This window comes from Sorex araneus, chromosome 4, assembly GCF_027595985.1.
Source record: "Sorex araneus isolate mSorAra2 chromosome 4, mSorAra2.pri, whole genome shotgun sequence".
NCBI lineage: Eukaryota > Metazoa > Chordata > Mammalia > Eulipotyphla > Soricidae > Sorex > Sorex araneus.
Window position 1 is genome coordinate 10,866,589 of NC_073305.1, and position 27,297 is coordinate 10,893,885.

Here is a 27,297-nt window from a genome sequence, read left to right on the forward strand (position 1 = left end):
TCCTTCCTACCTTCCTACCTTCCTTCTCCTTGCCTTGCATGTGGCTGACCCCTGTTCTATCCCTGTTGCCCCTGAGCACAGCCCGCTGCCCGCACCCCCCGCCTGGCTCCTCCACAATCCCACCGAGGCTACTCCACACGGGCCCATGGGCCACAGCGAGAAGCCTGGGCTGCAGGCCTGAAGGACTGAGATGGGACCAGAGAATTCACTCACAGCCCCGGCTCAGAAGCCTCTTGGCTCCCGCCTGGCTCTGCGAACAGCCTTTAAGGGGCTCCCGACGCCCCCGTGGGAGGAAGGGGCTCTCTGCTTCCCGTCTCGGCCTCACAGGCCCCGCCAGCTCCCGAGAGACCCTCTTTCCCTGCTCCGCGGGGCTGGGTCTCCGGCACAGGGAGGAGAGAGACTGGGGTGGGGGCGGCCTGGCCCCTGAGTGGGAGACCCCCAGAACTGAGAGGACGGGTCTGATGAGGGCCCAGTTAGGGGCCGAGGCTTGGGTGCAGAAGCTCCACACAGCGGACGGGAAGGAGCTCTGTGTGTGTGTTTGTGTGTCCGTGTGCGCGTGTGTGCATGTGTGTGTGCATGAACATGTATGTGTGCAACCTGGGGAAGATGGACAATGGTTCTGGGTATGGATGTGTGTGTGTACATGTGTGTATGCATAGAGCTTGGGGCACATGAACAGAATGTGTGTGTGCGCATGGTGTGTGTGTGCATGCGTATGTGTATGTGTGCGCGCATACATGTGCAGAGGGATGGAGTGTGGGAATGTCTGCGCACCCTGGAGTGGGTGAAGAGAGTGTGTGTGAGTGGATGCGTACAAGTGTGTAGCCTGAGGCATATCGATAATGCGTGGTGTACGTGTGTGTGCATGTGTTCATGCCTGTAGCCTGATGCAGATGGACAAGTGTGTGCATGCAAGCATGTATGTATGTGTATGCAGCTTGAAACAAATGGACAGTGTGTGCATGTGTGTGTGTGAGTGTGCATGTGTATGTGTATGTGTGTGTGCGCATGCATGGGTGCATACAGCCTGGGGCCCATGGAAGAGTGATGTTCCCCCCCACCTCTTTTAGTGAACCTGTGCGTTGTTCCCACCTGCTTCTCCCTCAAGCGTCGGGTGCCCCGCCCCTCGGCCCTCCAGGGAGAAGAGCCCTGGGAATATGGAGCAGAGAAGGAGCTCAGCGCGGAGCCCTGGGCGTTGGTTCCTGCGGCTGGCGGGCATGGGGAAGCCTCTCCAGGATGGCGCACTTCTGGTTTGGTCTGGAAGCCCCAGGGGGTCGTCCTGGGGTCCAGGGCACAGCCTGCCTGCCCCTCGGCTCCTGCGCAGACTGGACTTCTGCCCCAGGGACACAGGCTCAGGTGCCCGGAGCAGACACCGCAGGGGTGAGAAGGGAAGGGAGGGTGTGCGGGAGGGGGGGAGGGGGCTCGCGGGGGGGGGGCGGGAGAAGCTCTCCCTGCGTCTCCGGGGCCGGCCCAGGCGTGACTTTTATCTGTACTAAAAACCTGCATGCTTGGGGCGGGAGCGATAGCACAGTGGGCAGGACGTTTGCCTTGCGTGCAGCTGGCCTGGGTTCGATCCCTGGCATCCCGTATGGTCCCTCGAGCACGGCCAGGAGTAATTCCCGAGTGCAGAGCCCCTAACTGAGCATTGCCTGGGTGTGACCCAAAAAGCACAACCCCCCAAAATTTACATACTTGGATCCAAGTAGTACAGTGGGTAGGACATTTACCTTGCCTGAGGCAATGTTGGTGGGATCCCCAGCTCCCCATACGGGCCCCCAAGCACCGCCTGGAGTGATCCCTGAGCACAGCCCTGTATGGCCCCCAAACAAAAAGACCCCGTATTTATTTAATTTGTTTATTTTTCTTAGGGTCCAAACAAGGGATGCTCAGGGCTTCCTCTGTCTCTGTGCCCAGGGGTCAGCTCTGGTGGTGCTGCGGGATTTGTACAGTGTTGGGCAATAGGCCTGGGTTGGGGCCCTGCTCTCTCTCTCGCCCTCTATTTTTATTAGAACATTTTAATTATTATCATTTAGATCAGGAGGCTACAGTAGCATTGAGGTTCACGGTTCTGATGTATACGTGGTTGTCACACAGCAGCATCACTGAAGTACCCAAGAACCTCCGCCACTGCGTTTCTGGGTTGGTCCAGCCCTTCATCACCTCGCCTGCCCCTCCCCCCACATACATACATGCATATGTGTTCATGTATGTATGTGCACACTGCACGTGTGTGTAGGTGTGCATGCTTGTGTGGATACGTGTGTGCATGAGTGTGGGTGTATGTATGTGTATGTGTGTGTACATGTTACATGTGAGTACATATGTGTGTGTGATTCTCCCCATGATGAAACTGTCAGGTCCTTCTGAATTCTTGCCTCAACCAGGCTGCTACTTTGAGCCTGCCCACCCCATTTTATCCCTTCAACAAGAATCCGCCCTCCCCCCACACCCGCCCCGTGCTCCCCCTGCGTGATTTTCTATCCAATGACCCCTGCCAACACCTTGGTCTAAAGTTGCCCTTTTTCCCGCTGGGGCTGAGGGGTTTCACACCCAGTGGTGCTCGGGGCTCACCGCTGGCTCTGGACTCAGGAATCACTCGGAATCATAAGGGATGCCGGGAATCGAACCTGGGTCCATCACATGCAAGGCAAACGCCCTCCCTGCTGGACTACCGTTCCGGCCCAGGTGTTGTTTCAAAGTCCAGCCCCATCTCTCCCCTGCGCTGGGTCTGGTACCTGATCTGATCAGTGAGTAAATTAGAAAAATAGCCTCCCCCCACCCTCCCCGCCCCTCTGAGATCACGGAACTGTGAGTCCACGGCCACCAGAGGGCGCCCCCGGCCCAGAGATCCACACCCCTTGGTGCCAGCCCGAGGAACCCGTTAGTCCTGCAGAGGTGGATGGAGGGTCGGCCCTGCAGGGAAGAATGAGTGGAGGGAAACCACCTGGCACCTGTTACAGTGCGGTTTGAGTCTGCGGCCGGCTGGGATGGGACTCCTGAGCTGGGGGCCAGGCACCCTTGGGCACGTGTCCTGCGGGGATGGATGGACAGAGAGGGGATCCCCGCCAGTCCTGCAGGGCCTGGGGGGACATTTGTGGGTCGAGCCACTGCCCAGACACCTTCCCTGGCACCTCGTCCAGCAGAGGGTGGCTCGGGGCAGAGAGGGGCGGGGAGCACCACGGGGCCCCTTTGCCCGCAGCCTGGCACCGGGTTCTGCCCAGTGGGTCCCCGCTTTCGCCGGCTCTTTGGAAGCCTCCTTGGGCTCCGGGTTCCCATCCCGTCCAGGCACCTTCTTTGGTCCTGGAGAGCCGGGCCCCGTGAGCGGCCCCGGGCGAGGTCATGGGCCACGGAAGGGTGGGCTCAGGACGCCACCTGCCCCGGCGCCGCCCCTTCCGGTGGCAGGTTCCTGTCGTCAGGAATAGTCGCGCGTCTTTCCCACATTTACAGCCAGCGGCTACTCCCTCGCCTTGGGAGTTTTCTAGGAGATGATTTTCGGACGTTTTCTCTTGGAAAACTTCTGGCACGCTGGGGCCGAGCCCCTGGGCGCCCGGGCACCCTGCGTGTGGGCGTGGCCCGCGCGGTGCTCTGGGCAGCTTGTCCGGCCCCCGCCCTGCTCGGGTCCACACTTGTCCACCCCCTGCCTGCCCCCGCTCCTCTGCATCTTGGCCTGGTGCACAGCAGCCTACAGGGGACAGACCTGCTCCTGATCCACGGGTGCCCAGTGGTGGCCGCGGCGTGTGCCGGGGCAGAGTGGGGGGAATGCAGGAGAAGCGCCCGGGGACTCTGGGCCACTGCGGGCGGGACCCCGGACTCCGCCGGCCCATCCGGCCTCGGTGTGGCTGGAAAATCCACAGAGGGAAGCACTTGGGGCAGCAGTCACCAGGAGAGGAGTGGGCTCGGGCCACGGCTGCCTGGGGAGGGACCACAGGCCATGACAGGGGCACATGGTGTGAGGACCCCGGATGGCGTGGCACAGGTCCATGTGATGTGTGACCCCAATAGCGTGACACAGGTCCACTTGGTGTGTGACCCCGGATAGCGTGGCACAGGTCCATGTGGTGTGTGACCCCGGATAGCGTGGCACAGGTCCATGTGGTGTGTGGCCCGGGATGGCGTGGCACAGGTCCACGTGGTGTGTGATCCTGGATGGCGTGGCACAGGTCCACGTGGCGTGTGACCCCGATGGTGTGACACAGGTCCACGTGGTGTGTGACCCCGGGTGGCGTGGCACAGGTCCACGTGGCGTGTGACCCCGGATAGCGTGACACAGGTTCACGTGGTGTGTGACCCCGGATGGCATGACACAGGTCCACGTGGTGTGTGTCCTCTGGCGTGACACAGGTCCATGTGGTGTGTGACCCTGGATGGCATGACACAGGTCCACGTGGCGTGTGACCCTGATAGTGTGGCACAGGTCCACGTGGTATGTGACCCCAGGTGGCGTGACACAGGTCCACGTGGTGTGTGACCCCGGGTGGCGTGGCCCCAGGGAGCAAGCACACAGTGGGCAGGGGTGAGGGGAGTGGGAGAGTGGAGCAGGGCCCCCCTGCAGGTGGGGGGCCGTAAGGGCTGTGGCTCGGAGCCGCCAGGGCGTCCAGGATTAAGAGGAAGGGAGTGGAGTGGACGGGGCGTCCCGTCTATGCTGGACGCAGCCCACAGCCCCCATGTGTCAGGCTGGGGTTCGGTCCCAGCCCCTGGTGTGGCCCGGGTAGCCCCATGCCCTGCGGGGAGCAGCCCCCACTTAGGCGGGTGAAGGCCGAGACCACCCACCCACGGCGGGGCGCACCACAGCCCTCCCGGTGCCAGGGGTGGAACCAGGCCCAGGCGTGGCCCTGTCCTCTGAGCTGAGTCCCCGAGCCTTGTTTGAAAGGTTTCCTCATGCGGGTCCGAGGATAGTGCAGTGGGCAGGGCTCATCTTGCATGCGGAGACCTGGGTTTGATCCCTGGCACCCACGAGAGTGAGCCCTGAGCACAGAGCCAGGAGTGAGCCCTGAGCACAGAGCCAGGAGTCAGCCCTGAGCTCAGAGCCAGGAGTCAGCCCTGAGCACTGCCAGGCGTGGGACCAAGCCAGACCAACACCTGTTTGCTCAGAGCCGTGCCCAGCTGTGGGTCCCTTCTGCTGCCACCAAGCACTGGGCCGTGCCTGAGGGTCACACGGGGTGGCGCCGGGCAGCTGCTCCCCCTCTTCATGGCGCATCCCTGACCCTCGGAAGGTTTTCTCTTTGCTCGTGGCCCCCGCCCAGCAGTGCTCGGGGGCTCCCTGGAGGCGTGCGGCTGGGCCAGGCCCTGGCAGCGTCTCTGGCCCTGGGGAGAGGTGTTTTATTTTTTTTTGGGTGCCCTGGGGCTTGGGTTCCCTGCCTGGAGAGACCTCCTCAGCCTGCCCCTCTGGGCTGCGAGAGGGAGGCCCCACCTCGTGTCCCCCGGGCCCAGCCCCCTCCAGCTGTGGGTGCGGAGGGAGCAGAAGGACCCCATGTCCTTGGCCCCCAGAGCTGGGGGGAGCCCCGGCTTGCCCGAGGCCTCCGGGGTCACCCAGCGGCTGGAGGCTGCTGGCCTTGGGGGCGGGGATGAGCCGGCTGCTGGGCGCCATGATGCCGGGGGTCCCTCCCTGCGCTGGGGGCCCCTGGGCAGGCGAGCTGTCCCCCGGCCCATCTCCGCCTGGGGCCGCCTCTGTCCCTCCTTTCCCACCCCCCGCCCCCCGTCTGCCTGCCCCCGGGGTGGGGGTCGGCGGGGAGGCTGTTGACAATTTGTGCATTAATCTCTCTGCCCGGCCTCCTGGTCAGGTGGTGCTTATCAGAGCTCCACTCCTGTCACAGGGCCTTCCGGAGCCCGCGGGCGAGGGGGGCGGCAGGAGCCCCTGCGGCGGGGCGCGGGGGCAGCCCCAGCATCCCGGCCCCTCACGTCCCCTCGCCCGCCCGCGCGCCGCCTCCCTCACCACATCAGGATACAGAGCATTGCATGAATTCCGGTCTCAATGGAATGATTTCAGAACTCTGGTCAACCGCAAGCCCCGGGTATTTCACAAACGATCTATCACTGCTGTGCGGTGCACGGAGCCCGGCTGGGGGCCAGTAACGGATGCCCAGGCCCCGTCCGCTCCCAGGGGTGGGGCAGCGAGACCCCCGCCCTCCAGGGCACTTGGAGCCAGGGTGGGGGACTGGGGAAAGGCAGGCAGTCGGGCCCCGTGGAGGGGCGGGAGACAGGCTGGGTGTGGGGGCACTGGGTTTGGGGCCCACTTTGGCCTCCACCACCTTCTACCAATGGGCTGCTCTGGGACCCTCAGTGTTCTCAGCTGTAAAATGGGCTGGGAGGCCACACTCTCAGTTCTGCAGAGCCCGGCAGGTCCCCGCCCTGCTGAATTCTAGTCCCCCCCCTCCCGCCTTATTTTTTTTTGGCTACACCCAGACCCAGTGCTCAGGGCCATCCTGGCGGGGCTCAGGGATCACATGGGGTGCGAAGGACCGAGCCTGGGTCGGCCGCGTGCAAGGCAAGTGCCCTCCCCGTTGGCCCGTGGCTCCAGCCCGCGGGTCACACTTGGAAGGCTGCCCTGGGGACACGTCCACACGGTGCCCGGTAGTGACCGGTAGGGATTTGAATTGCGTGTTTTGTTCCTGGGGTCACACCGGTGGTGCCCAAGGGCTGCTCCTGGCCCTGAGGTCCTGGGACCAGGCGGCGCTGGGCTCGAACCCGGGCGGTTCTATCAGTAACTCTCCCACGGGGGGTCGGGGGGAGGACCCCTGGAGTGGGAGCACGTGATCACCGAAGCGCCTCCCCCCAGCCCGGACCCGCCTTGGGATCCTGAGGATGGAATTTAGGAGCACCCCGGCAGCCAAGCGGGGGGCGGGGGATGCTGGGGGGGCCAAGACGGGCCACGCCCGGTGGTGCTCCGGGCTGACTCCCGGCTCTGTGCTCAAGGATCACTCCTGGCGGGGCTCGGGGGGCCCTGTGGGGTTCAGGGAGAGAATCTGGGCCGAGCCCGACCTGCTGAACTCTGGCTCAGCCGCGCTTCCTGTCACGAGCAGCCCCGTGGTGGGGGCGCCCCCTCCCTCGGCTTGTTCCCTGGCACGCTCTGGCCCCCGCGCAGGTGCCCGGCCCGGCTCACGGGAGCAGCTGAGCGCCCGGGCAGGGCAGAGCCAGCGGAGGGGCCAGTTCCAGCCCGGCCAGCGGCCAGGAGGGAAGCGGTGCCGGCCGGGGTGAGGGCAGGGTCTGGGCCTCGGCTTGGCTGGCGCAGGGTTTGCCTCCGCCCCACCTCCGGGCAGGGGAGGACCCGGGCACGGCCGGTGCCAGCTCCGCCTCTGTGCTGCGTCCGGCTTCTCCTGGGCAGGAAGGACTCGGGGGTCAGCAGCCCAGTGCTCACGGGCCCAAATCCTGGCCACCCAGGGGGCCGGACTTGCTTTCTTTCTTTCTTTCTTTCTTTCTTTCTTTCTTTCTTTCTTTCTTTCTTTCTTTCTTTCTTTCTTTCTTTCTTTCTTTCTTTCTTTCCTTTCTCTCTCTCTTTCTCTCTTTTTCTTTCTCTCTCTTTCTCTCTTTCTTTCTTTCTTTCTTTCTTTCTTTCTTTCTTTCTTTCTTTCTTTCTTTCTTTCTTTCTTTCTTTCTTTCTTTCTTTCTTTCTTTCTTTTCTTTCTTTCTCTTTCTTTCCATTTCCAGCAACTTATTAAATTATTTCATTGAATCACCACCATGAGACACACAGTTACAAAGCTGTTCATGATTGGGTTTCAGTCACAGTGTTCCGACACCATCCCTCTGCCAGTGTAATTTCCCAGAACCAATGTCCCCAGCTTCCCTCCTGCCACGCCCACCTCCCCAGCCTGCCTCTATGGCAGACACTTACTTCCCCCCCCCCTCCTTTAGAGCATTGTTTTACAAGCAGGCACTGAGAGGTTATCATGTCTGTTTCTTTACCCGCCTTCAGCACGCGGTCTGTATCCAGAGCGACTGTCTCCAGCGACCGTTGTCATAGTTGTCCCTCCTCTATCCCAGCTGTCCTCTCCCCGCAAGCCTGGGCCAGGCTTCTGACCACAGACCAGTCCTCTGTTTCTGTTGTCCCTGGCTATTAGTCTCATACTACGTTTTTTTTTTTAATGTGAGTACGGTCCATTATAACAAGCAATATAAAATAAACTATTCAGGGCCTGCTAGAGGGGCGGGCTTGAGGAGTGGTTGGGAAAATTGGAAATAAAGCTGGCAGCAAGGTGCAATGTTGGTGAGATTGGTGCTGGAATACTGAACGTAATACAACATGAACGACTCTAAAAACAACTAACTGAAAATGAGCGCGATCATTCTATGTCTGTCTTTCTCCTTTCACCAGGTTCTTTAAAGAGCACAGACTTGCCCAAGAACACGGACACTCTTGTAGATACAAGCACAACTGTTACGGCCCAGAGTATAGCAGGGAGGGCGTTTGCCTTGCATGCGGCTGACCCAGGCTCGATCCCCGGCTCCATATGGTCCCCCCAAGCCTTCTAGGATGATTCCTGAGCCCAGAGGCAGGAGGAAGCCCTGAGCACTGCCGGGCGTGACCCTAAAACCAAACCAAATAAATAAAAAGCACAACCTTTAGTTTCTGGGCAGAACTGAATTTCTTTCGGGTTTTGAGCCCCTCGGAGGTGCTCAGAGGCTGCTCCCGGCTGTGTGGCCAGGGGTGGGCCCTGGCGGCGCCAGGATGAGACCCAGGGTGCCAGGGAAGCGCCTGCCTCCTGGTGCCTGCCTTCAAGCACGTCCACCACGTCACGCTGTCCTGCCCAAGGTGTCCGTCCCGCCCTGACCGTGTCTCCTTTCAGAGTCGGACCCAGGCAATGGTCGGGGGCGGCGTGGGGTTCTCGGGACCCGGTGGGCTCCCGGGAGTGTCCCCACTGGCCCAGGCGGTCCTGCCGCGTGGCGTGGGCTCCTCTGACCAGGACTCTGCTGGGGAGGGGATGGACACGTGTACCCTAAGGCCTCGGGAACTGGATCAGAACACACCCACCTGGACTCACCATTATCTGGCAACATGAGAACTAAACCAAGGGGGGAAAAATGGACAGATTCCCCAACATGCCTCTGGCTTTGCCTACGAACCAACGGGTAGATGGCACGAAGGAGGTAGAAGTGGAATTCTTGGTGGTTTTTTTTTTTTGCTTTTTGGGTCACACCCAGAGATGCACAGGGGTCACTCCTGGCTCTGCACTCAGGCATTACTCCTGGCAGTGCTCGGGGGGGCCATATGGGATGCTGGGAATTGAACCCGGGTCGGCTGCATGCAAGGAAAATGCCCTCCCCGCTGTGCTGTCGCTCCAGCCCTGGAATTCTTGTTTGTTTTTGAGCCAGGGGTCTCTCCTGCCTCTGCACTCAGGGATCACTCCTGGTGGGGCTTGGGGGACTGCATGGGGTGTCGGGGACCGAACCTGGCTTGGCTGCCTGCAAGGCGAGCACCCTACCTGCGGCACTGTCGCTCGGCCCTGGAAGCAGAATCGCTGTGGAGTGAGTGCCCCCCCCCCCCGCCCCGCTTCCGGCGGGCTGACTTACTTGGGATAAGTTAGCATGGGGGAGAACAGGGAATACAATATGAAAGACAGTTTTCTTTCTTTTGTTTTTTCTTTTGGGGTCACACCCAGTGATGCTCAGGGGCTCCTCCTGGCTCTGCACTCAGGAATTACCCCTGGTGGTGCTCAGGGGACCCTATGGGATGCTGGGAATCGAACCCGGGTTGGCCGCGTGCAAGGCAAACTCCCTCCCCGCTGTTCTATTGCTCCAGCCCCAGAAAGACAGTTTTCTTCTGCTGTTTAATTTCCCATCGTGGTGTCATGCCACCCCTGGAGGGTCGGAGGTCAGGAAGTTGGGGACGGGCTGCGGAAGAGGCGTCCCTGCGGTGCCTTTGGCCCTGGGGAGGCCCCGTGGAAGGTAGCTCCGCGGGGCTCCCCAACCTTTCTCTCCTGTGCATCTGCCGGGCTGGCGCAAATGCTGCAGGCACAGAGTTGAGTTGGAGATGCATTTGGGGTGGAGGGTGGGTATGTGGTGGGGGTCAGGGGGGAGCCGGGAGTCAGGAGCGAGGGTCTAGCCCACCTTTGCTCAGTGTATGAGGACTGTCATACTCTTTTTTTTGTTTGTTTGTTTGGTCACACCCAGCGATGCTCAGAGGTTACTCCTGGCTCATGCACTCAGGAATTACCCCTGGCGGTGCTCAGGGGACCATATGGGATGCTGGGAATTGAACCCGGGCCGGCCTCGTGCAAGGCAAACGCCCTACCCGCTGTGCTATCGCTCCAGCCCCGAGGACTGTCATACTCTTAGAAGTAAGGGGCACTGGGTCAGAGCCGACAGGACAGTGGGTAAGGACCTTGCCCCGGGTTTGATCCCCAGCACCCCACGGGGGTCCCTGAACCCCACTTGGAGTCATCCCTGAGCACAGAGTCCGGACAAAGCCCAGGACAGCCGGTGCGCGTGGCCCCCGAAGCAGACTGAGGCCAAAGCAAAAGGCCCCCAGAGGGGGGTTCTCGGCACTGCAATTGCCCTGCCTGTAGGGTCCCCTGAGTTTGATACCCCGGTGCTGCCTGGTCCTCTGAAGACCCCCTGGTGTGGCCCCAACGCCCCCAAGCACCGTCTGGCCCGAGTCCTGCTGGAGCCGGAGCTGGAGACAGGAACTGGCCGTGGGCCGTGGGGCGTGGGAGCTGGGCCGGGACCAGGGTCCCGCTGTCACACCGGCTGTCCTGAGGGTGACAGGACAGGCACCTGGCAGGCACTTGGAGACCTCGGGGCACGAGTCAAGGCCTAATCCAGTGGCCGAGCTCACAGGGAATTCCAAAGGAGCAAACGCAACTGAGCGAAGCCTGTCTCCACGGAACTGCACGCAGACCTTGCTCGTTCAGATTTCTTTCTTTTTTTTGTCCAGGAGACATTTTCTGGATATAGCTTTGTTTGTCCTTTCTCCTTTCCTTCTACTTTTCTTCTTTATTTCTCCAACATTTTTGTTTTTACTTTTTTTTGCTGTTGTTTTGGCTTTTTAGGGCCACACCCGGCGATGCTCAGGGTCTCTGCCTCCTGGCTCTGCACTCAGGAATCACTCCTGGTGGTGCTCAGCAGCCCATAGGGGATGCCGGGATCGAACCGGGCCAGCTGCATGCAAGGCAAACGCCCTCCCTGCTGTACTCTCTCTCTCTTTTTTTTTTTCTTTTTGTGTCACACCCAGCGATGCACAGGGGTTCCTCCTGGCTCTGCACTCAGGAATTACTCCTGGTGGTGCTCAGGGGACCCTATGGGATGCTGGGAATCGAACCCGGGTCAGCCGAGTGCAAGGCAAACGCCCTCCCCGCTGTGCTGTCGCTCCAGCCCCCACTCTGCTGTACTCTCTATCGCTCTGGCCCCTCTCTACCTTGTTTCTCCTTTGGGGGGGTCACTCCTGCGATGCTCAGGGGCCATGTGGTGCCGGGGGTTGAACCCGGGGTTCCCTCGTGCAAAGCCTGGGCTCAGGCCTGCAACTCTCCCAACCCTCCATTCGTGACTTAAACTGATTAATCTGGAAGTGGGGGGAATTTTTTTTTTTAAGGTTTTCTTTAAAATCAGGAGCCAGGAGTCAGCCCTGAGCATCACTGGGTGTGACCCAAAAAGCCCAAACTAGAACCAAACAACAACACATCAAAAAACGACCCGCTCATCCTTTCAGCAGGCAGAGGGGCTGGCCTATTTTTACTAGGACCCGGGGCTGCATCAGCCCTTGTGGGGTGGAAAGGGGGCGCCTTGTTCCAGAATGTTCTGGCCTCCGTCTGCAGAGATAAGGGACTTATGTGTGTTGCTGGGGCCGGTGGCCTGGGTTCTAACCCTGAGTGGCTGGTCAGAATCAGTGTCTTGGGGCCGGAGCGACAGCACAGCGGGTAGGGTGTTTGCCTTGCACGTGGCCGACCCGGGTTCGATTCCTCTGTCCCTCTCGGAGAGCCCGGCAAGCTACCAAGAGTATCCCGCCCGCACGGCAGAGCCTGGCAAGCTCCCCGTGGCGTATTCGATATGCCAAACACAGTCACAACAAGTCTCACCCTGGAGACGTGACTGGTGCCCGCTCGAGCAAATTGATGAGCAGCGGGATGACAGTGATGCAGTGAAGGTTTTCTTTAGTTTTGGTTGTCACCCCCAGCGGCGCTCTGGGGCTCCTCTAGACTCGGCGTTCAGGGGTCACCCCCGCTGGGCTCAGGGATCACCCGGTGCCGGAGACGGAGCCCCGGCTGCCTGCGTGGAGGAGAGCAGACACTCCAGCCCATGGGGCTCTCCCTCCGTGCCCCCCGCCCTGCTTTTAACATAATTCCTGGCAGCGTTTTTTGGGGGGAGGCCCAACTCTTAACCACGGGATTCCCGTTTGTGGGACCGGAATGGAGGTTTCACCGATCATCAGATGCATCTTCGACGGCCCAGAGGGCTTGTGGGAAGCAGAGAGCTATCACCCCGTCATCTCCACGGTTATCTAAGGCCCCGCAGGAAGCGTGATGCGCCGGCCCGGGGCACTCCCCCACCCGTTAAGCTTGTCAGCCCTGGGAGGGCGCGGGGCCTACCGCAGCACGGCCTGCACGCAGAGGGGGGAGGTGGGGGCCGGAGACCCGCGACTGACAGTGTCCTGGGCTGCTGCCGTCGCCTGGGCCTTGGCTGGAGAGGGGCCCCTGCTCTGACTCAGGGTGCAACCTTGGCAACCGTCTGGGGCCGCTCCGGCCCAGCAGCTGGCCCAGGGCTGAAGAGAGGGCTCTGCAGGGGAGTCCGCGCGAGCGGTCATCTTTCTCACAGAGAGAAGCGCGTGGCCCTTTGATCGACTGTTTAGTTCCCAGACTGGAGCGATAGCATAGTGGGTAGGGCATTTGCCTTGCATGCAGCCGACCTGGGTTCGATTCCTCTGCCCCTCTTGGAGAGCCCGGCAAGCTACTGAGAGTATCCTGCCCACACGGCAGAGCCTGGCAAGCTCCCCGTGGAATATTCTGTATGCCAAAAACAGTAACAAGTCTCACAATGGAGACATTACTGGTGCTCACTCTAGCAAATTGATGAGCAACTGGACGACAGTGCTACAGTGCTATTTTTTTTTTGTTTTCTTTCTTTTTTATTAAGACACTGTGATTTTACAAAGTTGCTCTTATTAGAATGGTTTCAGGAATACAATGTTGCAACACTAATTCCACCACCAGTGTACCCAGGTCACCCCCTAGTCAGCCTCTCTGGCAGTCATATAACAAATTTATTTCATATTGTTCGCTCCAACAAAACTTAAAAAAATTATACTTTTAAAAATAGACCTTGCCCTGATCGTTTTATGGGGAGGGGGTAATGCTAGAACAGGTGCAGATATTTTGTTATTTATTTCTATTTACCCTCCGCCCCCGAACAAATACAATCTCTGCAGTGCTATTTTTATTTATTTTTAATTTTTTTTCTTTTTGGGTCACACCCAGCGATGCACAGGGGTTACTCTGGCTCTGCACTCAGGAATTACTCCTGGCGGTGCTCAGGGGACCCTATGGGATGCTGGGAATCGAACCCGGGTCGGCCACGTGCAAGGCAAACGCCCTCCCCGCTGTGCTATTGCTCCAGCCCCTGCAGTGCTATTTTTAGGACCCAATTTTTGATAGAGACTTGGATTCTGGGAACCTGCTCCCACGAGAAGGAAGAGCATGAGGGTCCCGAGTCTGGGCGGGGGGAGCTCAGCGGGCGGGAGGTCCGACCTCGTCCGTAGAAGCTCTGGGTGCCTCCCCAGCCCCAGCCCGGCATCGTGCCCTGAGCTCTGTCAGGAGTGCTCTCCCCCCCGCCCCCCCCAAACCAACACGCCAGTGCCAGGGTGGTGCCAGGGAGTGCAGGGGACTGTGGCAGACCAGTGGGTGCCAGCACTGCTGAGGAGAGATGAGACGCCCCCAGACCCTGTGGGGCTGCTGCGAGGAGGGCGGGCACGGGGGGGGAGGATCTTTCTGGTTTTGTTTTGGGGTCACACCTGGCGATGCTCAGGGGCTCCTCAGGAATTACTCCTGGCCGTGCCCTGGGGACCATGTGGGACATGGGCTGGAACCTGGGTTGGCTCCAGGCCAGGGAAGTGTCCTGCCCACTGCACCATCTCCCTGGCCCCTGGCCCCCGGGGCTTTCACTTTCAACAAGGGAAATCTGAGACTTGGGTGTGGGGGGGGACGCTTCTGTTTTATTTTTTAAATTAATTATTTTTCTTTTTGGGTCACACTGGGGATGCACAGGGGTCACTCCTGGCTCATGCACTCAGGAATTACTCCTGGCAGTGCTTGGGGGACCATAGGGACCATATGGGATGCTGGGATTTGAACCTGGGTCGGCTGCATGCAAGGCAAACGCCCTACCTGCAGTGCTATCACTCCAGCCCCTTAAATTAATTTTTATGTTAAATAAAATAAAATGGTTTTTTAAAATTAAAAAAATTTTAATTAGTGAATCACCGTGATTATTTTTATTTTTAAATTATTTATTCATTATTGGCATTTTGGTTTTATTTTATTTTAATTAATTATTATTATTATTATTATTTTTCCTTTTTTGGGTCACACCCAGCGATGCACAGGAATTACTCCTGGCTCTGCACTCAGGAATTACTCTTGTCGGTGCTCAGGGGACCCTATGGGATGCTGGGAATCGAACCCGGGTTGGCCGCGTGCCAGGCAAACGCCCTACCCACTGTGCTATCGCTCCAGCCCCTAATTAATTATTTTTTTATTGAATCACCATCAGGCAGAGCATTACAAAGCTGTTCGTGATTGGGTCTCAGTTATACCAGGTTCCTATATGCTATATTTGAAAGCTTTGTAACTGTATCTCATGGCCAGTCATTAAAAAAAAAAAAATACTATGTTCCAACACTAGTCCCTCCACCAGTGTAATTCCCCCAGCATCAGTGTCCCCAGTTTCTCTCTCTCCCACAACCCCACCCTGCCTCTACGGCAGGCACCTCTCTCCTCTCTCTCTGTCTCTGTCTGTCTCCTCTCTGTCTCTGTCTCTGTCTCTGTCTGTCTCCTCTCTGTCTCTGTCTCTCTCTCTCTGTGCTCCTGCTTTAAAGATAAATTTTTGCGCTATTTCTGCCGCCTCTCGGCAGCATCTCTTCCCCTGGTTCCACATGCCCCTCCACCGTCGTCACTGTCCCCTCCCTGTCCTGCCCCCCGGCCCCCTCACCTCACACTCTTCCCAAATCTAAACGTGTCTTAGAGACACCGTCCTGTGACTTGGGGCTGAAAAGGTCCCAAGTGCGTGCAGGGAGCCAACATCCTCGGGGACATTTTCCCACAATCCCCGGACCCCCATCCTAGCCTGGGGCTGGCTCTGCCCTCCCCCTCCCTGCCCCTCCCCGGGGACAGGGGGCTTGGGGCCCCCTTCGCTCGTCACCCTCTGGGCCTCTTCTGTGGCGATTTGCCAGGCCCCGTGACAGGCACTGAAAAATAAAAAAAAAGCATTTTTGGGAGAATAGGCCTCCCTCCCCCTGCCCCCCCCCCCCCCCGCGGGAGCCCAGGAGCGGCTGTGACCGCTGTGGCCCCGGGGAAGAGCAGTTTCTCTGCCCATTTGTCACAAGACCTGTGTGTCAGCACGCTTCCTCAGCGAGACCCTGCCGGCCGGTGACTCAGAAGGCGGCTCGGGATTTATCTCACTTCCTCTCTGCCCTTCGCTTTCTTTCCAGCATCTTCTATCTCCCCCCCACCTCACACCCCCACCCCTGCACTGGCCATCTGAGCGGACCCAGCCTGAGCTCCCCGGGGTGGCCCTCCAGGGTCAGAAAGGTCACTCCGCCCAGGTGGGTCGCACCCACCCCCCTCCACTCGGTCTCTTTCTCGATAGAGGGGCAGTGTGGCAGGGGGGCCAAGGCGTCCCCCACGTGAGCGCTGAGGGCCGGGGTGGGGGGGCTCACGTGGCCAGGGAGTCCCTTTGCCAGTTGACGGCTTCTGCTTTGACAGTTGATGGCGTGTGTGTGTGTGTGTGTACGTGCATGCATGTGTGTGTGCACGTGCATGTGTGTGTGTGTGTGTGTGTGTGTGTGTGTGTGTGTGTGTGTGTGAATTTGGTCTCGGCTCAGGCCCAGAGAGACCATCAGGGTGTCAGCGGCCGGACCCTCGGTGCAGTCAGGGACTCCTTGGGGAAGGGCCCTCGGTGGGCCAGCCTCCGGCCACTTTGACACTTGGATTGTGGGTGCAAAAGGTGCCGGTTTCCCAGGCCGCGAGGCAGAGGGAGGGTGGGGGCCGTGGTATTTGCATGTGCTTCTCCGTGGCTGCCGTGTCCCGGCCGTGCTCTGGGCCAACGGTCTCTGCGTGCAGGCCGGAGTCGCTGGTGAAGGCTGACCAAGGCCCTGGGACCGGCAGGCTGGGGCAGCTCGAGAGGGCCCCCTAGTGGCTGCAGTGAGGCTGTACAGCCTGAGCCCCTGGTCGGCTCCTGGGTCTGGAGGACACCCCAGCTGTGGGACAGGGGCCAGGCTCTGCCCCCCTCCATCCTGCCCCACGTCCGAGTCTTGCCTGATGGGGGCATCTCCGGAGGCTTCCCAGGGAGCCCACGCGCCACACCTGGCGGTGCTCAGGGCTGACTCCTGGCTCTGCACTCAGGGCTCACTCCTGGCGGGGCTCAGGGGACCCTATGGGGTGCTCTGCTCGCTGTACTGTCCCTCTGACCCCAGACTCCAAATTTCTTTTTTTTTTGTGCTTTTTGGGTCACACCTGGCGATGCACAGGGGTCACTCCTGGCTCATGCATTCAGGAATCACCCCTGGCGGTACTCAGGGGACCATATGGGATGCTGGGATTCGAACCCGGGTCGGCCGCGTGCAAGGCAAACGCCCTACCCTCTGTGCTATCACTCCAGCCCCAAGACTCCAAATTTCTAAAAGTGCTCAAACACCCAGAGAAGACGGCATGCCACAGAGGGAGAGAAAACATGTGCCAGAGGCATCTGATACAGGTTTGAGCAACAGACAGGTTCCCCCCCCCCCATCAGGAGGTGCTCCCAGGTTTCCTCTGGCTCTGTCCTCAGGAATCACCCACCGGCCGTGCTCGGGGGAGCCTGTGGGATGCTGGGAATCGAACCTGGGGTAGCTGCCTGCAAGGCAAGCGCCCTCCCCGCTGTACTATCGCTCTGGAGATACAATTTTGTTTTGTTGTGCTTTTTGTTTTAGCCACACCTGGTGGTGCTCAGGACCTGCCCCTGGCCCTGCACCCAGGGGTCCCTGGGTTGGGGAGGAGCTCGGGGCCCCTGTGGGATAGCGGGATTCAGACGCAACCACGTGCCAGGCTCAACCGCCAGAGCACAGGCAGCCCACCTAGAGAGTGGGCAGAAGGCGGGGCAGGCCTACGTCCCCGAGGCCGGGGTGCGGGTGACAGATGAGCATGTGGAAGGTGTTCCACAGCAGGGACACTGCAGCCCACCTGGTGGCAGGGCAGAGCCCCCCGGACACCTGTCACAGGGTCCAACCCCTGCAGCGTCTCGGCCAGCCAGACTTGGGGCAGCAGAGACAGTGGCGGTTTCTGATGTAGCCGAGAACCCCGTTACCATCCAGTAAGGAGTCCTGGTCTCCACCGACGGCAGCTGAAAACTGTCCCCCACGGAATCAGGGGGACAGGCCTGCCCACAGGCCAACCCTGACCACCTCAGCAGATAAACCGAAGACGTCGAGCTGGCCACGTCCAGACAGCGGACTGACTCGGCACCAAACGGGGCCGGGAGGGTCGAGGAGACAGTGTGGTGTCTTGGGCGCTGGCCCTGGACACAGCCAACGGGGGCCAGTCTCCACACGTGGTCCCCGAAGCCCACCAGCTGCCCGAGGGCAGAGCCAGGAATAAACACTGAACATATAATTGGCTCTGACGCTCAAAGCAAAATAAATAAATTACATTAAAAAAACAAAGTTTATGTTTAAAGGAAAAAAGATTGAACATACACTCTTAAAATCTATGGTCAGGCTCTGAAAGAAAAGGGTGCTTTTTGTTTAGATTTACATTCACGTTCAGAACTCTGGTACATCTACACAATGGAATATTATGCAGCTGTTAGAAAGGATGAAGTCATGAAATTTGCATATAAGTGGATCAACATGGAGAGTATCATGTTGAGTGAAATGAGTCAGAAAGAGAGGGACAGACATAGAAAGATTGCACTCATCTGTGGAATATAAAGTAACAGAATGGGAGACTAGCACCCAAGGATAGTAGAGATAAGGACCAGAAGGTTTACTCCACGACTTGGAAACCGGCCTCACATGCTGGGGGAAAAGGCAGCTCAGATAGAGAAGAGAACACCAAGTAAAGGGTGTTTGGAGGACCCATTGGGGTTGGGAGATGCGTGCTGAAAGTAGACAATGGCCACTCAGTGCCTCTGTTGCAAACAGCAACACCCAAAAGGAAAGAGAGAGCAAAAGGGAATGCCCTGCCACAGAGGCGGGGTGGGGTGTGGGGGACGGGGTGGGGGTGGTGGGAGGGATTCTGGGACCACTGATGGTGGAGAATGGGCACTGGTGGAGGGATGGGTACTTGATCATTGTATGACTGAAACGCAAGCACGAAAGTTTGTAAGTCTGTAACTGTACCTCACGGTGGTTCACCATAAATAAATAAATAAATAAATAAATAAATAAATAAATAAATAAATAAATTCATGTTCAGGGGTTCTGAGAGGGCGCAGTGCAATGGAACGCAGACTTTGCATGCAGAAGACCCGGGTTCAAGCCCCCTGAACACTGCCAAGAGTGACAATGGGCACAGAGCCGGGGTACCCCGGGCACTACTGGGTGTAGTTTCCAAGTTAAAAAGACAAATTCGGAGCTGGAGCTATAGCACAGCAGGTACGGAGGGCGTTTGCCTTGCACTCAGCCGACCTGAGTTCGATCCCCAGCATCTCGTATGGTCCCCCGAGCACCTCCAGGAGTAATTCCTGAGTGCAGAGCCAGGGGGAGCCCCTGTGCATTGCCGGTGTGGCCCAAAAAGCAAAAAAAAAAAAAAAAAAAAAAAAAAGACAAATTCATGTTTCATAACTGGACATACTCCTTCTAGTGACTCCAGATCACTATATAATATACACTATATAATATAATAACATATAATATAATACACTATACAATATAATAACACAGTGATTATATATTATATTATGTATATATTTTTTTTTTTTTTTTTTTTTTTTTTTTTTTGCTTTTTTTGGGTCACACCTGGCGATGCACAAGGGTCACTCCTGGCTCTGCACTCAGGAATTACCCCTGGCGGTGCTCAGGGGACCATATGGGATGCTGGGAATCGAACCCGGGTCGGCCGCGTGCAAGGCAAACGCCCTACCCGCTGTGCTATCACTCCAGCCCCTGTATATATTTTTTTCTGATCCACCAAGAGGGATTAACTTCCCATTAGGGATCACCCCCCGATGGCACTCAGGGGATCATACTCGGGTGTTGGGGTCAAACTCAACCCGGCTGCATGCCAGGCAAGCGCCTTAGCCCCTGTACTATTCCTCCGGCCCCCATTATAGACGTATTTTAGTAAGTCTCCACAATGATTTCATGTGAGCATGATGGTAGTGCAGTAGTTCAGTATTTTTCTTTTTTTTTTTTTTTTTTTTTTTTTTTTTTGCTTTTTGGGTCACACCTGGCGGTGCACAGGGGTTACTCCTGGCTCTGCACTCAGGAATCACTCCCTGGCGGTGCTCAGGGGACCATATGGGATGCTGGGAATCGAACCCGGGTCGGCCGCGTGCAAGGCAAACGCCCTACCCGCTGTACTATCGCTCCAGCCCCCAGTATTTTTCTTGCTTCTAAGAACTTCTTTGTCTCTGGGTGCCCCCAGCCCAGTGCTCAGTGGATGCTGCAGTGTTGGGATCGAATCAGAGCCTCCCGCATGGAAAGTGTGAGCTCAGCTTTCTGAGTTCTCTCTCTGGCTTTGTTCCGAACAACTTCAATTTGTTAAATTATGGAGGCTCGTGTCAAACAGACCCAGGAGCGGACTCGAATGATCCCCACAGGCCCGGGTCAGGGCGACTCTCGGAGCATCAATAAGAGTAGGGCCTGTGGCTGCTAGCCGTGTGTCAAGCCTGCTTACGTCACAGGCCCGACAAGATGCTTCAAAGGGCTGAGTGCTTCGGGGTAACCTCTGAGCACCCCTGGGTGTGGCCCCCAAACCAATGAAATCCATGGGCTTCTGTGGCGCGCCATGTTTCAGAGAGCAGGCTGGGGGCTGGAGCGATAGCACAGCGGGGAGGGCGTTTGCCTTGCACGCGGCCAACCCAGGTTCGATTCCCAGCATCCCATATGGTCCCCTGAGCACCGCCAGGAGTAATTCCTGAGTGCAGAGCCAGGAGGAACCCCTGTGCATCACCGGGTGTGACCCAAAAAGCAAACAAAACAAAAACAAAACCAAATAGCAGACTCATGGTCACTGCCGTGGGACCTGCTCATTGCTTGGGGAATTGTCCCTAGAAGAAAAGAATCGAGCGTTCATCTTGCCTTTCCCAAAGCAAGTATACCACTTTTTTTTTTTCTTTTTGGGTCATACCCGGCGATGCACAGGGGTTACTCCTGGCTCTGCACTCAGGAATTACTCCTGGCCATGCTCAGGGGATCATATGGGATGCCGGGATTGAACTCGGGTCAGCTGCATGTCAGCAAGGCAAACACCCGCTGTACTATGGCTCCGGCCCACGGCCCACAGGTACACCACTTTGTAAAGAAACAGTAGACCAGAGGGCCAGAGAGGTAGCTCAGTGGGCTGAGCACAGACTTTGATGTGGAAGCCTGGTTCTATCCCTTGTTCCGCATGGTTTCCCAGCACCACTGGGAGTAACTCTCGAGCACAGGGCTGGGAGTAACCCTGAGCACTGACAGATGTGACCCAAACTCCTCCCAAATCCGGGTCAGCTGCTTGCGAGGGAATGGTCTTACCATTGCGCCATCTCTCTGGCCCTCAGAGGTTCTTTCTCGTTTTACCCTTTTTGTTGATGCTATTTTTGGTCCACACCCATTGATGCTCAGGAATTATTTGTGACTCTGCCCTCAGGAATTACTCCTGGCAGTGCTCGGGGGACCATATAGGATCCTGGGGCTTGAACGTGGGTTGGCTCTGTGCGAGGCAAACGCCCTCCCCGCTGTACTATTTCTTTCGCCCCAGTGAGTCTTTTACATTTTCCTCTTTTTAGTGAAGCAAGATAGTTTTTGCATAACACAATTTTCTTAGAAAGATGCGAGTGGAGAGGAAGAGAGGAATATGTGCTTATGTATTCATGAACACGTAGAGGCTTCCCCAGAGTGGGAAAAGCAGAGTTATGTGTTCAAGGGAGAACACAGGCCTCAACAAGCAAGCCTTTCCTTTTTCTTTTTTCAGCTTTTGGATCACACCCAGCGATGCTCAGGGGCCACTCCTGATTCTGCCCTCAGGAATTACCTCTGGCAGTGCTCGGGAGACCATGTGGGATGCCGGGGGTTGAACCTGGGTCTGCCACATGCAAGGCAAACACCCTACCCACCGTGCTATCGCTCTGACCCCCAAGCCAAGTCTTACTTTAGATACATAACCTTCCTAGTGAATGAGCTGGAGTCATGGAAACAGGACCATTTTTCACCCCGAACGGACGAATGGGTTTAGACATGGTGATGAGTTTCCACAGATCCCGTAGAGAGACGACCAGGAGAGACGCATCTTCTGATGGAAGCAAAACCCAGCCTGTGACAGCCTTGTCCCTCACGCCTCTGCGGAGGCCCAGAGGAGCGAGAGGGGGTCAGGGGAACCAGAGACCCAGGCCAGCTCCTGCCACTGGGCAGCTGCCCCCTGCACGCACAGCCAGCCCCCAAGGGAGCTGGGGGTTGGATGTTAAAAACCAAAAAGGGGGACCGGAGGGAGAGCACGGCAGGAAAGGCACTTGCCTTGTATGTAGCTAACTCGGGTTTGATCCCCGTCATTCCAGATGGTCCCCCGAGCACCGCCAATGGTGATCCCGGAGCACAGAGCCGAGAGTGTGGGCACTGCAGGGTGTGGCCCTCAGACCAGACTAAACCAAACCCAAACATCAAGGTGGGATCAGAGGGCTCAGGGAAGGGTCCTTCCAGCTTCCGGCGCCAAGAGGGTCCTTGACTCATACCAGCATCACCCCTACCTCACCCGGGTTCTCTGTGGTGGGCTGTGTCTCTGCCCAATTTCCCCTCTGAGGGGCACGTCAGGTGGGCCTGGGGTCTGTTCGCAGCTGGTCACCTCCCCGGAGACTTTATTCCGACGTTCTATGGGGTTGGGTTTCAACCCATCTGGCTTTTGGGTGCGTGGTTGGTTGGTTTTCTGGGTCACACTCGGCGATGCTCAGGGGTTACCCCTGGCTCTGCACTCAGGAACGACTCCTGGTGGCTCTCAGGAGGCCCGGCGGGAGGCCGGGGATTGAACCTGGGTAGGCCACATGCAAGCCAAACCATACCTATCTGCTGTACTATCGCTCTGGCCCCTTTTAAATTTATTTTATTTATTTATATTTGTTTTGAGGGATACAATCCAGCCCACAACACTAGATATTTGATAATATCAAGGAAGTAAATGTTACTTTTAAAAATGTGATGATCTAATGGTTTAAATATGTATATTTAAAGCTTCATTAATTTTTTTATTTTAATGAATCACCGTGATATACAGTTACAGATTTAACAAACTTTCATGATTGCATTTCAGTCAAAGAATGTTAGAGTGCCCATCCCTCCACCAGTGCCCATTCTCCACCACCAATGTTCCCTTCTGCCAGCCCCATCGTGTCCCCCTACCCCCTGCCTCTGTGGCAGACACATTGCCTCTTACTCTCTCTGTCCTTCCGGGTGTTACGGCTTGCAACATAGTCACCAAGCAGCCGCCATGTTTGGTCCATAGTCTACTTTCATCTCCCATCCCGAGCGACCCCTCCAACCATCCTTTACTGAGTGGTCCCTTCTCCATCCCAGCTACCTTTCCCCACAGCACATGAGATCGGCTTCCAAGCCGTGGAGTGATCCTCCTGACCCTACTGACTTTAGGCGTTAGTCTCACATTATGTGATAAAGCTTCCTTTTCTGTCAGAGAAATAAGAAAATATTCGTCAGGGCCCGGGACAGCCCCGTGTTGGGGCACCTTGCAGGCATGAGGCCTTGGGCTGGATCTCTGCGCCACCTCACATGTGAAACATCATCTCAGGGTGGGGGGGAGTAAAACTTGGGGGGACTGATCTCTGGCGCCCAGTGTGTATGACCCCGGGTTATTGAGCATTAGCAAAAAGGAGGGAAAGGGTTTATTTTGTTTTTGTTTTTTTCTTTTTGGGTCACACCTGGCGATGCACAGGGGTTGCTCCTGGCTTTGCACTCGGGAATTACTCCTGGCGGTGCTCGGGGGACCATATAGGATGCTGGGAATCGATCCAGGTCAGCCACATGCAAGGCACATGCCCTCCCCACTGTACTATCGCTCCAGCCCCAAAGGGGGAAAGGTTTTAGAGATGGCATTTACAAGCGAGACCATAAGATAGGCACCAGAAGGGGCAGCCCCTGGCAGGAAGGAGGCGGAGACCAGCTGGAGCTGAGGACCCTTGGGCGGTGGCGTGTGAGTGTGCCGCATGCCCTGGCAGGCTCTGGAGCTTTTCCTAACAGAGAGAGAACAGAACAATGAACTGGAACCACCGCAGAGCAGACCTGGCCCTTCCTGACGTCCCCTCCCCAGCCGAGTGCCCACCTGTCCCTACTCGGGGCTCCCAGGCAGCCTGCCTGGGCAGCCCACACTCGCCCTCCAGGAGTCCCCCGGGGTCCACGCACGCTGGCGGGCGCACAGGCCACCTCCCCGTTTCCTCCGGTCCCCTCTCGGCACCAGCCTCCCTGGCCGGGACCTTGCCCAGCTGGCACTCAGGGAAGAGGGGCCCGAACCCAGAGCCGGGGTGGGGTGGGGGCGTTTCAGGCCCGAGGCCATGCCCTGGGGGGGCCCATCCTCTGCTCAGGTCAGACCGGTGGCCTTTGAGGGGACAGTTTTACCCTAGAAGTGTGACTGTGCAGTGCCAGTTACCCTGGCCCGGTGGGGGCTCAGGCCTGGCCATGGGTCCCCTGACAGGGGGGAACGACTCGGAGCAGAGTGTCCGTATCCACCTCCTGGCCTCTCTAGCCCTCCCTCCAGGAGCGAGAGAACCTTCTGGAGTATGGAAGACTGGAGACGGGATGGGAGGGCATTCTGAGCCGTGGTGGGGTCGTGTGCTTCCCTCGTCTGTCTTCAAGGAGGCCCAGCACGGAGAGAAGCCTCGGCCGCCCCCGAGAGACCTGGCGTGCCTCGGGGCACTGGAACCTTCCGGGCAGGGCAGGTGGTGTCCCTGGCCTGTGGGAAGGCCCAGAGCTCCGCCACCCACACCCGCTTCCTTCTGCTCGCAGTTCATCAGCCTGGCCCGACCCACAACCCATCTCAGACAGATGTCGCCGCCCGTGGGGTCTGGTGGGCCTGAGCGGCCTCCTCGCCACCTCTGCCCCCTCCCCACCACGCGTGCCACAGCTGCGGGAGCACGCGGCTGCACGCGCAGCCACAGGGCGCCTCCGAAGCTCACAGCGCCCACAGCCCAGCTGGAGCATGTGACCTCGGACGGGGCGGCGGTTGCACAGGAGCCCACGGACGTCAGTGAGCGGAACGACAGCCCAGAAGGCTCAGCCGGCGCCTCACAGCCCTGCACACCCCCGGCGTGACTGTGGCAGCACCGTTCCCAGACACGGGTCGGGTCAGGACAAGCCAGAGAAAGTGGCTTATTTTGTGCCTGCGGAGGGGGCGGGCTGGGGGCGAGGGGGCGGGTAGCTTGGGGCTTTGCTGCAAGGGAGGGATTGGCGTTGGAATAGCAAATATCCGAAAGGACTGTGTGATGGACAGCTTTGTGAACATAAATAAATAAATAAATTAATTAATAAAAAGACAAAATCCAAAAGAAAAAAGTCTTAAAAAGAAACGAAAAGGGGCCGGAGCGATAGCACAGCGGGTAGGGCGTTTGCCTTGCATGCAGCCGACCCGGGTTCGATCCCCGGCATCCCATATGGTCCCCCAAGCACTGCCAGGAGCAATTCCTGAGTGCAAAGCCAGGAGTAACCCCTGAGCATGGCTGGGTGTGACCCAAAAAGCAGAAAAAAAAAAAGAAACAAAAAGAAAGAAAAAGAAAAGCCAGATGTCAGGCGTGGCCTCACTTGGGAACTCTGAAAAGTGCCCGTGCTCGAGAGAACCAGGCCTGGTGGCCGCCCCCAGCCTCCCTCTTCGGGGTCACGTCACGGAGTCTCTCCCCAGGGACTCTGACTTCCCAAAGGCCTCCCTCCGGGAGGCCCTCGGAGGCTGAATCCTGCCCCACCCCCTCACTCTGGTTCCTTGGCCGGGAGGGCAGGAGGCAGGAAGCAGCTCGACTTTTTAGAACTTCCTGAGGTCAAGGGTCGCACGGCTGTCCAGAGCAGGGCGCGTCCCCGTTTCCTTCACACAAGCGGCGGGGCAGAGGTCAGCCGCAGAAGGGTCCTGCACGGCCGGCTCTCCCACACCCCTGAGTGGGCACGGGGGCCAGCCCTGGGCCTCTGGGGACACGAATGGACAACAGCCAATCACACCCCGGATAGCACAGCGGGGAGGGCGTTTATCTGGCACATGACCAAGCTGGGTCGATCCCCAGCGTCCCATAGGGCCCCCCCCAGCACCGCCAGGAGTAATTCCTGAGTGCAGAGCCAGGAGTCACCCCTGAGCATCACTGGATGTGACCCAAAAAGGAAGGGGAAAAAAACCCCACGTAGCCAATGAGTGACACGTGCCAGGTGCCAGGGACCCCCGCTCAGGAGGGCCCTTCTTTCCTAGCCCTGGGTCCGTTTGGGTTTTGTTGGGAGGCCACGGCTGGCAGGAGGCTGGCAGGAGGCCGCTCGGGGGACCTCAGGTGTCAGGGATTAAATCCAGGTTTCTCGCACGCGCAGCGCCTGCTCTGACCCCCGTGCCAGCTGCCTGGCTCCCTCGGAAACCGGGCGTTGCCATCTGATGCGCCTGGAACCTTCAGGGACCTGAACCAGTTCTGGGACGTCCTGGGGGAAGACTGAGGGGCGGGTGACGGACAAGCGGGCGGCATGAGCTCCGGGTCAGGGCGGAGACGGCAGGAGGTGGGGGACCTGGGGGGAGGAATGAGAAAGAAAGCCAAGGTGAGCCACAGGTCGGGCGGGAGAATAGAAACCTCTGGAAACTTCTGGAACTCTTGGTGCCTGGGCTGGGGAGACAGTACAGGGGTCTAGGATGGATGCTCTTTGCATGCACGGGGCCTGGTTTATATCCTGGCACCACATGGATCCCCCAAGCACCTCGGGTATAGCCCAAGAGGCCCCCCAAGCAAGGCTGAGGTGGGCCTGGGCATTCTTGGTGGCCCTGCGTCCTCGGGCCTGGGCACTGATCTAGCAGCCTGCTCGGCCAAGTGTCAGGGCCAGACCGTGCTGGGAGCCCCCCCCTCTCCCTCCCTCCCTCCCTCCCTCCCTCCCTCCCTCCCTCCCTCCCTCCCTCCCTCCCTCCCTCCCTCCCTCCTTCCCTCCCTCCCTCTCTCCCTCCCTCCCTCCCTCCCTCCCTCCCTCCCTCCCTCCCTCCCTCCCTCCCAAATCCCAGGGCCAGGGCAGTGCTGAGCCCCCAGGGCAGCTGGACTTGGGGATAAGTCCAGTTCCCAACAGACTGGACTTTCAGGGTCCATGAGTGAAGGACAGAACCCGAACACCAGGGAAAGGAAGAGCGTGGCTTCCCGGGCTGATTCACACCAGGCGTGGTGGGGCCCTGGGTCTGAGGAGCTGAGCATCTCCTGCTCCTGACCTCTGGCGACGCCCTCAGTCTGGCGCTTCTCCCCTCCCGACTGCGATGATGATGATGATGATGATGATGATGATTGATGATGATGATGATGATGATGATGTCGCACCACAGCGGGTGGCGGGGCAGCCTCCTGCAAGCAAGGGCGGGTCCGGCGTGAGTCGTGAGTCGGAGAGACAGCCTCGATCAAGAGAAGAGGGCGTTGCAGAGAGGGGGCGAGTGCCAGGGCCTTGGCATCAGAGGAACGTGCCCGTGTGACGTTCCCCGCCTGCGAGCCCTTCCCCTCGCCCCTGCCTCTGCCTCCCCGGCCTCCCTTGCAGCTGGCGGGCCCCGGGACCTGCCCTGGGCAGCGGGGAGTGAGCCAGCATCTCTCTGGTGGAGGGTTTCGGCCAGAGGCGACAGGGGCTGGGGCTGAAGGGACCCTTCCCCACCTCCCTGCCTGGAGCTCTGGGCCGTGGCCTCCAGCCTCAGCCCCTGCTTCTGCCTCCCCTGGGCGGACAGGCCTTGGGGGCAGCCGGGAAAGGATACCGCCCAGGGGGAACCGCGCGGATGGAGTCTG